Source organism: Vitis riparia, chromosome 11 (genome assembly GCF_004353265.1).
Source record: "Vitis riparia cultivar Riparia Gloire de Montpellier isolate 1030 chromosome 11, EGFV_Vit.rip_1.0, whole genome shotgun sequence".
NCBI classification, from domain to species: domain Eukaryota; kingdom Viridiplantae; phylum Streptophyta; class Magnoliopsida; order Vitales; family Vitaceae; genus Vitis; species Vitis riparia.
Window position 1 is genome coordinate 16,857,205 of NC_048441.1, and position 14,387 is coordinate 16,871,591.

A 14,387-nucleotide genomic window follows, 5' to 3' on the forward strand; every position below is an offset into this window, starting at 1 on the left:
AAAAACTTTTTTGTTGAGGCCTCGCATCCCTGGTGATCCACGTAGTTGCTAAATGGATGTACGCACGATCTCAACCAATATAGATTCCTGGCTCAGTCGTTTCTGCAAAAGGCATCCGGACAGGGTATCCGGACACACCCTCCGATGGTTTTGTCAGCCATGGTTAGAGAGAATAAACCGTTGGCCTTTTACTAGGTATTGCAAGCTTACATTCCTCTTTGTGCGAGGGTTCATATATGTAGTACTAGAAGCTCTGATTCCCTCTTTAATGGTAGGGAGATATTTTGGCTTGTCATGATGCCACTAGGTGGTGGCAGGACCATCATCACCCTACGGCGGCTGACAGAGATCGTGGGAGGCACCGCGACTGTCAGAGATCGAGGGAAGTGACTTGTCGTCACTTCATTCCTGTCCTTTCACTCTGTAGGTGGCGGAATTTGGGTTATGGCAGGCTGTTGTGATGACGTGCAAGACTTACTTACTTCAGTCAATGATCCGGACAAAACATATCCGGATAGGATATATCGGTCGTCCGGATGTGATATGGCGGTTATCCGGGTGTGATGTTTGCGAGTGTCGTGTGCCTCTTCCTTAGGGGCCCGGATAGGAGAAGCGCGCCACGTGTACTCTTGGGAAGATCCGGATGGGCTAAATCCGGATAAGAATGCGTGTCCCGTGTCATCAGGGGATGTGTGTCACGTGTCATCAGGGGGAGGGGTCCCTACATTTTTTTTTTTTTGTTAGAATTTGTAATAAAAAATAAACGAAAAGATGCTTGTGATTTATGCATGATAGCCTTAAATAAAACTTATGTCTGTATCATCGATAATATTCATGTATTTGTCAGGTAAATTTTTTTTTCATCAATTTCGAGTGAAAAATTGAAGGCTTTGTTTGACATTTAAATATAATTTCAAATGCATTTGGTTGTATTTATACTTGAAGTGTCTTTAATAGAAGTGTTTTTAAGAAGAATCATGTGATGTCCCACGTGGGATAAAGGTGAAAGCTCCAAATACTATATAAGTATAAACTTCTTTTAACCTTATTGATGCATTTTAAAGTCGTGAGAGCTCTTTTGAGATTTTAAATCCCATATTGGACAATTCTACGGGACATAATGAGGATGTTGAATTGATTGGGGTGGGGGTGGGGGTGGTGCGGTTTAATGCTGTCCTATATCGAAAAGGGGAAAATTTTTAATACTATATGAGTATAGGTCCCTTTAAACTTTGTAAATGTGTTTTAAAAAAACTGTGAGGGCCCTTTTGTGATGTCCCACATCAGATAGGAGGAAAGTTTCCAATACTACACAAGTATAAGTCCCTTTTAACCCATATAGATGCTTTTTAAAAAGGTGTAAGGACCCATTTGGATCTCAAAACTAATAGGTCATTTCAAATTACTTATCAAATGTTTCTTTATAAACACTATGAGTGATTTTCTAACACTACAAATGATTGTCTTTAGAACATTTCTTTTAAGAGAAGTTTATGAACTAAATTGAGATATGTGTTAAAATAAATAAAATATAAAAAAAATAAAATTTTATTGATTAATTTTTCAAAATTTGAAAATATTACATATTTTTCATCAAAAGTATTGTTAACACATGATTTTATGTTTGAAAATTAACCATATAAAAATCAATTTAGTTATTTTTCTTTTGCTTTTATTGTTTACTTCTTGCTAAAAGTAGAAGTTAAAATTCAAAGAGGTCGATTTTTATTCATTTATTTATTTATTTTTAAATTTGAGTGGCACTCTGAAATGATCAAATCCATCCATCTTCGAAATTATCTAGCATCATAGAAAATCTGATCGGATGGATGAGAAAAATGGCTTGCACGAAGTGAGAATTTAGGCTTGTTTTTGGCTTTAACAAAAAAATTGAAGTTGTAGTGAAGAAAAATATTACTGGGGCAAAATTTTCATCGAAGGTGAAATGACTACGGTGTATAATTACAATCTTAGATTGTAACTGACTATACTCATTCATGTAGACATTGTGTGTTTTGGGGACTAATAAACTTTTATAGTTTTAATGACGGTATTGCATGGCCACTTAATACACTCACTCAAAATTCAATACTAGGGTTTGGGAAGCCAATGTTATGTCCTACAAGATTGCACATTACTAAAATATTAATTTAGAATTTTACACGAGCCACTTAAAACACTCGCTTAGTTTTGCACTACGGATAAGAAGCTTTTACGACTTTAATTTTTTTTTACACAATTAAGAGAAATCTAATATATATATAAAGTTCTAAGATCTTCTTCCCATATTCAATATGGGATATTACAATTATCCCCTCATGCAACCAAATCGTCGTGTCCTATGGAATTATGAGATCAATCAAAGGGTAATATTAATTTTAATATTGTTTGTAAGGACCTATACCTTCCATGAATATATTATCTGTTATAAGCTCAATGAACCTTTATTACTTTAAAACACATCTATATAATTAAAAAGAGTTCATCATATATATAAAAGGTGAGAAACTTCTTCCATAACCGAGTTAAAATTATAATTTTGTGATAATTCATTGTCTCTCATGTAGATATTATCAACTTTGATTTCAATAGGCTTTTACGGATTGTGAGTATGTTATACCATAATAGGTTTTAGTTATATTATTTTTTATTTAAAATATAAAAAATATGAAAAGATAATGAAAAAACTCTAACCTTTTGTCATTTTTTTAATTATATCATACTAGTAAGTTTATTTTTTTAAATTATTGAAATATTTTTAAATATTAAAACTTGGTTGTAGAATTTTCATTTATATTAAATTAATAACAAATAATGTATTTTATAAAATTGAGATATATTTAGCTTTTAGAATCTTATTCTATAGTTTATATTTTATAGCTTTGAAGCAAGTATTTTATTTATTAGGAAATTTTATTATCTATCTTTTGTTCTATACTAGGTGAAAACTAGTGAGAATCCCAATTGCTTGTAGGCTTGACTCGGGTTATTCTTGTTAGGCTAAAATTTTAATTTTTGTTATTCTTGATTTCTATTTCTATAGGGCTGCAACTAAAAGATCTTGGTGACTCCTCTTCAATAAATTAAGTTGATTGAGTGTTTTTTATTTTTTTTGGTGGTCTTACATCCCTATCGTATCCCTTAGCTTGAACATTTAATGTTAAAGCTTTAAATATAAAATCAACATCAATTCAAATTCAACTTACTTCTAAATTGAGATAATAATTGAAATAAGTTGATTCGTAAGTGACATTTGATCCTAAAAGCCCTAATATTAGGATATCAAAATTATTATGTTTGTCATCTACTAGACAATTGGACAAATGTATATAGTTTATCTAACCCAAGTAGTTGAAGCATTTCTTGCTTTTGTCTAACTAAGTTGGTATTTTTAGCTACCTTAATTAAATAGTTTGTGTTTAATTCAAAAAATCATATATAATGTATAGTCTTGATATCTTGAGTCTGGTATAAATCACTTTTCATTTTATCTATTAAAAGGTTTAATTGATTGTCTAATCTTGACATAAAATGTTTGAGAGACCTAATGTTTCAATCAATTCTAGATATATCATTTATACTTGAATTACGAGACATTTGTCTTAATATATTACTCAATTTCTTCTTAAATCTTATTAGTCCTTTAGTTTTGACTTAATTCGGATTTTTATTAGAACATCTACAAGACACCCGTTCCACTTATTGTGGGCTGACCAATCGACATTACTAGTCGACCAAGCATAATGATAGGATTAATTAAAATAATCTTTAAAAAACATGGCTCTGATATTATTCTCTACAATTCTCTATATGACCATCTTTCTTTAAACCATAGAGTAAATGAACAAGTAAATAGTAAATTAACAACAATTTTGAATAAATAGTAAATATTGAAAATAAATGATCAATAATTTTGAACTTGGAGAGAATATGCTAATAGAGAAATACGAGGAAGACATATTATATTTCCTTAAATGTTACTATGAATAATAACATAATTTTATACTGGTTTAATAATAATTCATTTATTTAATTATAAGTATATTATAATGTTTTATTAAATCATTTTAAAATAAAAAAATGTAGTAAAAATAAAAAGAATAATGAATACATGTAATATATTAATACATTGGAAAAAATTCAAAACAAAGCAAAAAATTTTAGATTTATTTTCTAAAAACAGTTTTTACTTTCGTTAAACAAATGCATTTTAAAAAATAAAAATAAAAATTATTTAAAAAAATAAAAACTAGAAAACTTTTTCCAAACCAAATGCAACCTAAATCTCTTTGGATAAACCTGACACTATTAATTAATTTATTAATTTTTCCTTCTTATCCAGGGAGGGCAAAATCGACCATTCACTCACATTAAAATAATGAGAGCTTCAAAATAATAATAATTTTTTTTTACCTAAATTTTTGTTTATATTAATGTGGATGATTGAGTACTTAAAAAAAGAATTCAACCACAAACTCCTCAATTATTCTCATGTGGAGTCTATGATGTGCAATAAAAATATGATTAAATGTGAAGAAAAAAGAAAAAAAAAATGGCAAAAACTTTAGTGGGCTCATCAATATCTTACTTAAATTGCTGCATTGTAAGAATAACATGGCAATAGATTATTGACCAATCTGCCTTTATTACTATTTTAGTGCATAATTAAAGTGATACAAATTATTTTAAAATGTAAAAGGAAATTACTTGGCAGACACGCAAGAGACCATATCTCAGTAGACCATGGCCAAACCCATCAATCATTTTCACTATGAATTAATTAATTAATTATTATTATTATTATTTAATTAAAATACTGATCCCAATACGACCCACACCGTGCTTTTCTTTTTTTATTTATTTTTAATTATTTTCGTCCTTCGTGTAATTGCCTTGTTGGAAAATATTTTTATAAAATCCCCCCACTTCCCGGTTTTTTCTTCCATGTCAGAATTATTTTATTCGTAAAAAAAAAAATTATATTAATGAATGATTCTGGTCTCTATGTTAGCTTTTGCTGCTGCTTCCATGGGTCAAATGTGGGTCTTCTTGGTAGATATTGTATGTAAAAGGAGAGAGAAAATCAAATTTAAAAAATTGGTATTGATAATGCCTGCAAGACCTATCGAGTATGACTATATGAGTCAAAGTTTGTATAAAAAATCAAAGAGAATTTTAAAATTATATTTAGAATAATAAGAGTAGGTTTAAGAGAGTTGAGAGATTAGGCTTTGTTGGTAACAATGTCTTAATTTTTTTTTTTAAATATTTTATAAAATAAAAGTCTATTTATCACGGAAATATTTTTAACTTATTTTTAATTTTTTAAAATAATTTTTATATCTAATATTTTAATTTTAATTATTTTATATATTTATATAATTATTTTTTTAAATAACTTAAAAAAATAAACGAAAATAATTGAAAATAATTAAAAGATATTTTCTGAAAATAATTTATTTTATATTTTGGAAAAAATAATAATAATTTTCTAATTATCAAATGTGTTTTATTATTTTTTTAGTTATAAGGAACAAAAATCTATTTTTAAAAACTGTTGAGGATCAAATTCTAGGCATTTAGCAAATTTTGAAAAATTGAGAGAATCAACAATTCGTGAAAAATCATTTAATAGATGATATTTTTATATAAAAAAACTACTTTAGAAAAACACTATAAATTTAAAAATATTTTAATTAAAATTACTCTTAAACACCGTTTGATAGTCGTTTTTTAGAATATTTTTCTGTTTTTTATAACAAAAAATAGAAAACATATTTAACAATAAAAAATTGTTTTATATTTTCTATTATTGAGAACAGAAAATAGGGTGTTTTTAGAAAATATCTTTTAATCGTTTTATATTATTTTTATTTATTTTCTGATGAATATTTTAAGAAATAATTATATAACATATAATATGATTAAAAATCAAACACTAAATATAAAATTTATTTTTAAAAATATGTCAAAAATATTTTAAGTTTTCAAACAAAATTTTGTTTTACAAAAATGAGATAATAATTCTTAATAATTATTTTAAAATTATTTTTTAAAATTATTTTCGAAAATAATTATCAAATAAACCCTAAGAAACCCTTCCTTTACTTTTAGCATGTGACAAAAATTAGTGTAAACTCTCTACTAAGACATATTTTGTTAAATTTAATAATATGTAATATAATTACCTATTAAAAAACATCAATGTTTCGTATCATATCAAAATAATTAGGAATTTTTTATATTTTCAGGCACCGACTATTTCCACCTATTTTGTCTTATTACATAAAAACATTTAAAAGAATAAGATATTTCAATATAATTGGTGGGTTTCTTTAAGGTGTAACGACATCACACCTTAAAGGTATTGTAATCAAGTGGTTGAACGGTGGGGATGTGCAGTAAAGTAAGAGGATCCGACGGTGTCGATGATTTTAGGAGTCGTCAAATCATGGACGTTGGAAATAGGAGGGAGACAGAGGGGAACAACAGTATCTAGAAAGGGGATGAGCTGAAGCTAAGTACCAAACAGGAAAAAAGGAATGAAGTCACATGCAGTGTCACGTGACTGACAGCCAAGAAACAAAAGCCTTTATGCTCGTGGTCGAGTCCAAAACACTAGAAGACGAACCCCCAACTGAGAGGGGTCAGCGCCTACCCACATGTTCCACACGTGTAAAGGAAGCGTGACAAAAATTTAAAATACTTTTTGTAAAAATATAAATTTTAAAATGAAACGGAGGAAAAGTTTAGCCACGTGCGACCACCCACCCACTCACATGTGCGTTGTAAAACAGAACCAGAGGTACGGGAAAAGGTTAAGAGAGTCAGAGTTTCGAAGAGTCATGAGTAGCATTTGGAAATGGTTGTTTTTTTTTTCTTTTTTTCTTTTTTCTTTTTAATCATGCCACATTATTTTTTTTTATTTTTTATTTCTAAAACATTATGACGCGGAATGACATAATTTGTTTTCATTTCTGTCGTCATTTTAACCTTTTTGGTGAATAAAAAAAAAAAAGAATACAAAATGTTGTGCAAAGAAGTCTTACAAATTTTGAAAATTTTAAATTATAATTAAATTATTTATTTCATAAATTAAATATTATATGTCATTTAAATTCTTTTTAAAGACTTAATATTATTTATTTTTCACATTTTGTTATTTTTGCCTCATTGACCATTAAAGACTTCGACACTTGTGGTTTAATTTCAAAAGTTAATAATTTGTCTAAGACTTTTTTGTTTCCTAACATTCTCTCAATATTTAGTTATTTTTTTAAAAGAATAAAAAATAAAAAATAAACATGAATGAAGAAAAACATTATTTCTTCGTATACATAATTTTCTTCCTCTTACTTCCCTTTCGGTTTCTTTTTCCGCTCCTCTCCCTTCTCCTTCATCATCATCATTTTTTAAAACTTTCTTGTTTCCTCGTCTTAATCATCATTTTCTTAGTTGAAAGAAAAAAATAAATAAAAAACATGATTTGATTTTTTTTCTTTTTAATTAAAATAAATGTAAACAAAAAAGAAAAAAGGAAAGTTAGAATTAGAATTTTTTTCAGATATGAACTTAATAAAGAAGATCAGAATATTTTTATTTTTTAACATTTACATTTTTATTTTATTTAAAAAATAAATTATTATATTATACTATTTTCTAAAAAAGAAAATGTGAAATAATTGTATTCTTAATTTTTAAGGACAACTTATTAAAAAAATAAGGAATTCATTTACTTGGTATCATTTCAAGAAATTATGCCCATTAAAAAGAGGGATTTTTAAATATATATTTTAAAAAAATATATTTATTTATTGTTTTAACAAATGAAGGTGAGTGTGAAAAGATGGAGAGAGAAATCGAGCAGTAATAAAGTGGGAAAGTGGGTCGGTCAGTGGGCCCAGGCTGCTCCATTACCGTTGGTCCGTAGGAGCTGTACAAACAGGACTCTTTCCCTTTGGGCTTTCCCATCTCTATTGAGTACGACCTCCTCTTTTGGACTCTTCTGCTAGTGGGATGGGCCCACCTTTCCCCCGCTTGGGCCCCACTTCGGCTCTTTCCTGCTAAAGCCTACCACCCTACCCTAACAACTTCTCCCCCTTGTTTTTATTACTTGTTTTTCCTCTCCTATAATCAACCTTGGGCCCATCATCTCATTATTTCTCTCCTTTTACTTTCTTTCTAATATAAATATTCTCTATATTATTTTTATATTTTTATATGTTTTATTCTTTAATAGCGTCATCCATAAGTCATCCATGACAGTATCATGTGTGGCAACTTTTTACCCAAGCCCAGGCCCACTGCTTCTGGGTCGGGTATCCAGGATCTGCCCATGGCCCATCAACAGTATCGTAGTCCTTTACCATTGGTTTCATATTTTCACCATGAGTGCATTGGTCTAATGTAATGTTTTATAAAATAAAAAATAGTTGGTGAAGTTTAAACGTTATTCTCCATATTATAACCCAACCCAATACAAAAATATTAATTTTTAGGTATTCATATATTCAAATATAATTTTGAGAATAATTTTTAAAAACAGATCTTAATTAACGCCAAAATTCTCAAAGAATTCTTTGTATTTTTAATTATTTCTTATAATATTCTAAAAAAAATATTTAAAAAATCACAAATTTATTTAAAAACAGTATTTGTTTATAAGAAAATCTCAAAAACTATTTTTAGTTAAAATTTAGAATTAATAGGTTAAAACTGATGAAATAATCCCCAAATTTATGAATTTAAATTCTTTCATATTTTTACTTGAAGAGTAATCCATTTTTGACATAAATGCATTTAATTATTTCAAGTATTTACATCTAATTTTAAAAGAAAATGTTATTTTTACAAGAAAAAAAATAAATGTATTTCTATTAAAATGCCAAAAAAAAAGGAAAAATTAGATTGCCAAAATTGAGTTTTCAATCACCTTTTTAATCAAATAACCCTAAAATTTATTAAATCTATCTTTTTAAGTTAAAATTTTATTTTCTATTACAAAAAAAGGTAATATTGTTTTAGTGACAGTTCCAAACAAGCCCTAACATTCCTTCCGTTTTTTCCATATATATAAGAAGTTTCATTTGTAATTTTTTAATTTTTAGAAATTTTTGTTAAAAAGAAAAAGAAAAAAAAAGGGAAAAAAAAAAAGGGATTTGATTAGCTTACTAAGAAAAGCCTTTGACAGTATAACTAAAGCACAGAGGAAGGTGTTCCTCACCTAACTAAAGCAATTATAGTTTAGTGTCAACCTCTGTTGGGTGGTTGAGACTTACATGTTTCATGCCCTACTCCAATTTTGTCACCTTTAACTAACATATCTAAAGCCAACATAGTGTTTTTCTTTGTTCATTATACTTTCTTTCTTTCATCAAACCATCTTTATCAACCCCCTTTGCCCAAAAATAAATTTTAATACTTTGATCATTGTAGGATGTTTCTAGAGTTATTATTAATCAAAATGTGGGCACATATCATACTTATCCACTTGTTAATTCTATCATTAATATAATAAGATTTTAATAAAGGTTTCATCGCTTTCGTTTCTTTTCCACAGGAAGTGCTTAATACTCGATATGATGAATTTTTTGTCCACTTAATCACATGATGAACCCGTGAACATTACGATTTTGGCTTCTATTATTGATAATAAATATATCATTAATTTGAAAAGAACTTTGTCGTGTGATTCGAACTAATCTCAAGTAAAATATGAAATTTTAGCCATACACTCTTGATACCCATTTCATTATCTTCATTTTAAATGTCGACTCAACTTTTTTCTTACTGACCCTTCATTTATTTTGACTTTGTGAGACTAAAATAATGAGTTTGGTGAAAACAACATACTTTAATATTTGCCACTCCATAACTATTTTGACCTAAAAATTCATCACTATCAATTCAATTCAATTAGTCTAATCTTGATTCAAAATTTATAATCACTCCAAAACAAAAAAGATATAATGTTGATACATTTAGGTATCCCTCTACTATTAAGCAAATAATTCTAGTGAAAATTGCATTGAAAGGGTTGACCTTATTGACTATCTTTGATGATTTGTGACTAAAGAACCAACTTTGAGAGAGAGATTCCACCAAACCCAGACATCTACTTGACATGTTTCATATGATGCCAAGGTTGCATCACAATCAAGACAAAATTATATATGTAAAAAAGAAAAAGAAATAGATTTAAATATATCATATATCTATCACTATATATATATATATATACAACTACATCTACATGACTTATTTCCTATAATGCCAAGGTTGCAGTGTGATCAAGATAAAATTACATATTCCAAAAAAAGAAAAATAAAAAAAGAAATATATCATATATACATATACATTTTGGATGGTGACCAAAAACTTCTACTCTTTTTCTAGGCCTATATCGTAAATGTGTTGACTAACTAGCTTATATGGGCAATACTATTGGGATAGAGTTTTTAAAAGCGGGACAGAATGTAACAATAAATTAAATTTGTTAATATTTATATTATGATTCAAGTTATCATTTTCTTATCTCATTTATGCATTATATATATTAAACATTAAACCCTGGTATCTCTTGTATTGTATATGACTTTGGTGTATTAAGAATTGTACAAAAGATTCAAATGATAAATTCGTTGCAATTAGATGATTTGTTTACAACTAATTTATGGACTCAAGCAATCCATTTAAGGTTGTAGTATACTACCTCTTAATTGAAAGTATGATTGATCTTGATTATTGGGATGAATTTTGTATGGTGAGTGTACTAATGTGTATAGGTACACATTAGATAAAACTTAAGGTAAATCATAACATTGACTATCGAGTAGTCATAATTTACCAAGTCATTACAATAGAGCCATTAAAAACAAGACATGATATAACAAAGTTAAACCTGACCTTCCACTTATTATTCACTTTTGCATTAATATTGATTTGAACATTTAGACCCATATATTTTGCATTGTGCATGATTTGGGTGCATAAGAAGTTGTACAGAAGATATAAGTCTAGGTTCCTTATAAGATGATAAGTTGTTCACAGTCAATTCATGGATTTTTACAATTTAGTAGATACTATAGTACCTATAAATTAAAAGGATGATTTGTCTTCACCATCGAGATAGGATTCTCATAGTGAGTGTATTAGTTTGTACAATTATATATTGAAAATGACCTTTGGTGAATTATGACATAAAGTTATTGGGTTGCCATGATTCATTAAACTATTATATTACATGAACTCTCAACTTTGAGAGGATATTAAGTTTGTATTAAAGTCAACAGAAGGTTTTGACCTATAAGTGAGACCTTAAAGTAATTATATATTTTTTACGGATTAAGTCACTATTGATAAAAGTTAGTGGCAACAAATATTTCAACAAAAGGTATCATGATATCTTATGGGGTTGAGAAAGTATGTCTCATTGGGTGATCCAAAGTACATGTGATCATGAAATATATGGCTATAGTAATTCCATAGTTGGAATTTGGCATATACTCTTTAAAAGTTAAACTATGTTAATTGATCACATAATAGAAGAATCGTAACTTAAGGAATGGAGATATAGTTTTGATAGGATGATAACACCTACTTTATTAGATTATAGACACCAGTTTATGAAAAGTCTGCATGCAATGAATAATAGGTTACAGACTTTAGTTTTAGCTCGTTGTAATTTCATAGGATACTAAAGTGAACTTTCTTTCTTAAAGTATTAAGTCGACTTCATAATTGAATTTTGAGGAAGCTAGTATTTTCCTCTAGATCTCAATGGTCCCCACTTGAACTCCTAGTTTATGGTGACACGTTTTATTTTAGATATTTAGGTTTCAGATTCATGAGTATGCATAATAGCGCTTTGGTAAAAGTATAAGGTTGTACTCGATTTTATGAATTATCTTTTTGTACTAGACTAAGTAATTAATTAGAGTCTAATAAGACTAATTAATTAATTAAGACCCAGGTAAGTTGGATTAAGTGACAAAAGTCCAATTTGACTCAAGTCACATAAGTCCATAAGAAACCCTATAAATACCCTTTTAGGGATTAGAGTTTTAGACTTTTGTTTGTTATATTCTAATGAGCCTCTAGAGAGAAACCTTAGCCACCCTTATTGAAGAGAAAAACTCACTGTTTTCTTGTGCCAGGAACCATAGAAGGAGAGATTGGGTAGAAGACTTTTGGGTAGACCAATTATATCTCAACACTATGGTTTCAACATCTTCATCAAATGAGATTCAATCTAAGAACACCTAGATCGCAAGTATGAGTTTTAATATCTAGATCTAGTATTTTTATTATTTTTATAGCCAAAGTTTTCTATTGCATTAGATCTAGAGAAACCTAAGATAAATACATGTACCTAATATTATCCGGGGCCAAGGAATAGATCAATTGGGGATTCTTAGCACTAGCTTTCATACTTTATGGACTCTCAACATTGATAGGATATTTAGCCTATGTTGAAGTCATTATGAAGCTTTGACCTATGGGTGAGATCTTAAGATGATTATATATTTCTTATGAGGTCATTGTTGATAAAAGTTGGTGACAATAGGTATTTTTAATAGAAGCATCATGATATTTCATGGGATTGAAACGACGTGTCTCCATGGGTTATTGTAAGGACATATGATCATGAAATCTACGGTTATAGTAAGTTCTTAAATGGAATTTAACATATGTTCTTGTGAGTAAGAGCATGTCAAGGCAAATTTGTAACTTAATAATTGAAAGGTAATCTTGAGAGGTTGATAACATATATTTCATTAGATTATGGATACTAGTCCATGGGAAGTCTACATACAATGGATAGTAGGTCACAAACTTGAATTGTATCTCGTTGTAATTCCATAGGATAGTGGAGTGCAATTAACTTTCTATAGTAGAATGTTGAGTTAACTTAAGAATTAGATTATTAAAGAGCTTGTATTATCATATGGGTCCTAATGGTCTCTATTTGAGCTTTTGATTCATGGTAGTACATTTTAAAGATATTTTTGGGTTTCTAGTTCATATATATGCATAAAAGCCTTTTGGTAAAACTACAAGGTTGCACCGGATCATATAAATGATTTTCTTGGATTGGGCTTATTAATTAATTAAAATATAATAAAATTAATTAATTAATTAAGATCCAAGTGGGTTTAACTGAAGCCTAAGTTGAGTTAAATTAAGTGACCCAGCTCAATTTGAACTTAAGTCACTTAAGCCCACAAGGAAGCTTATATAAACCTTCTTAGGAGTTTAAGGCTTTAGTTTTATACTCTTCACTTAGAAATTTTAAATAAAAACATTAATCTCATTCTCTAAAGAGAATACCACCGTTTTTTAGTGCTTAGATCCGTAAGAGAGAGTGACCAGGTCAAAGATTGCTTAGTTAACAAGGCTTGTGATTCATTTTACACATCTTCATTGGATTAGAATTAATATGGGAATATTCAAATCATAGGTATGATATCTCATTAATTATGGTCTTATTGCTATGTTTTTCTACTACGATTAGATCTAGAGAGACTTAGAACCAATAACATGTACCATAAACTATCTAGTGCTAAGAATAGAGAGATCTAGGGATTCTCTACAAATACTTCACAACCTTCACTTGTCCGATAAATTGGTTAAGTCACCTATTGGTCCAAGTGAATTTGGAATTGAATACAAACCTTGTTTGACCATTAAATGACAAGTTTTTGTTGATTTTATGGCTAAACTACTAGGGCTTGAGTAAAAAAGATTAGAAGACCCAGAAAAATGATGGATCTTCTTTGTCCATGGGTTGGCTAAGTGAAAGGGGTCCAAAGCCTAAGTGGTATTAGGCTCACTTGATAAGGGGCAACTAGAGCAAGCTATAAAGTTAAGGTTTGCCACTTCTAATAACAAGGATGAGTATGATACATTAATAGCTAGACTTTGTTTAGCTTTGGATCTTACAATCTTTTGGCTACGTATACAAAGTGATTCTCAACTTATGGCAAACTAGGTCACTAGTGAATGTGAGGTAAGGGATAAGCGAATAACAAAATACCTTTTAGTGGTCAAGCAAAAGCTCAACAAGTTCAAGCATTAGGAGATAAAATGTGTGTTGTAGGAAGAAAATGACCAGGACGCTCTCTCAAGTCTGGCAACATCTATATTTACCCAAGAAGCTTGAACACTCCTTGTTCACTACCTTGAAGAACGTGTTGTGAAGTCAAATAGCATTGATGTGATTGATATTAAGGTAATGGAGCTTAGTTAGTTAAACCTTATCCAAGATTACCCAATCATAAGGGATAATACATGAATCATTTAAGTGCATGATTACTTAGTCATCTCGCCTTAATCCAAGGGTAATATTGGTTGACGATATGACAAGATGTGGCTATGTACATGCAATA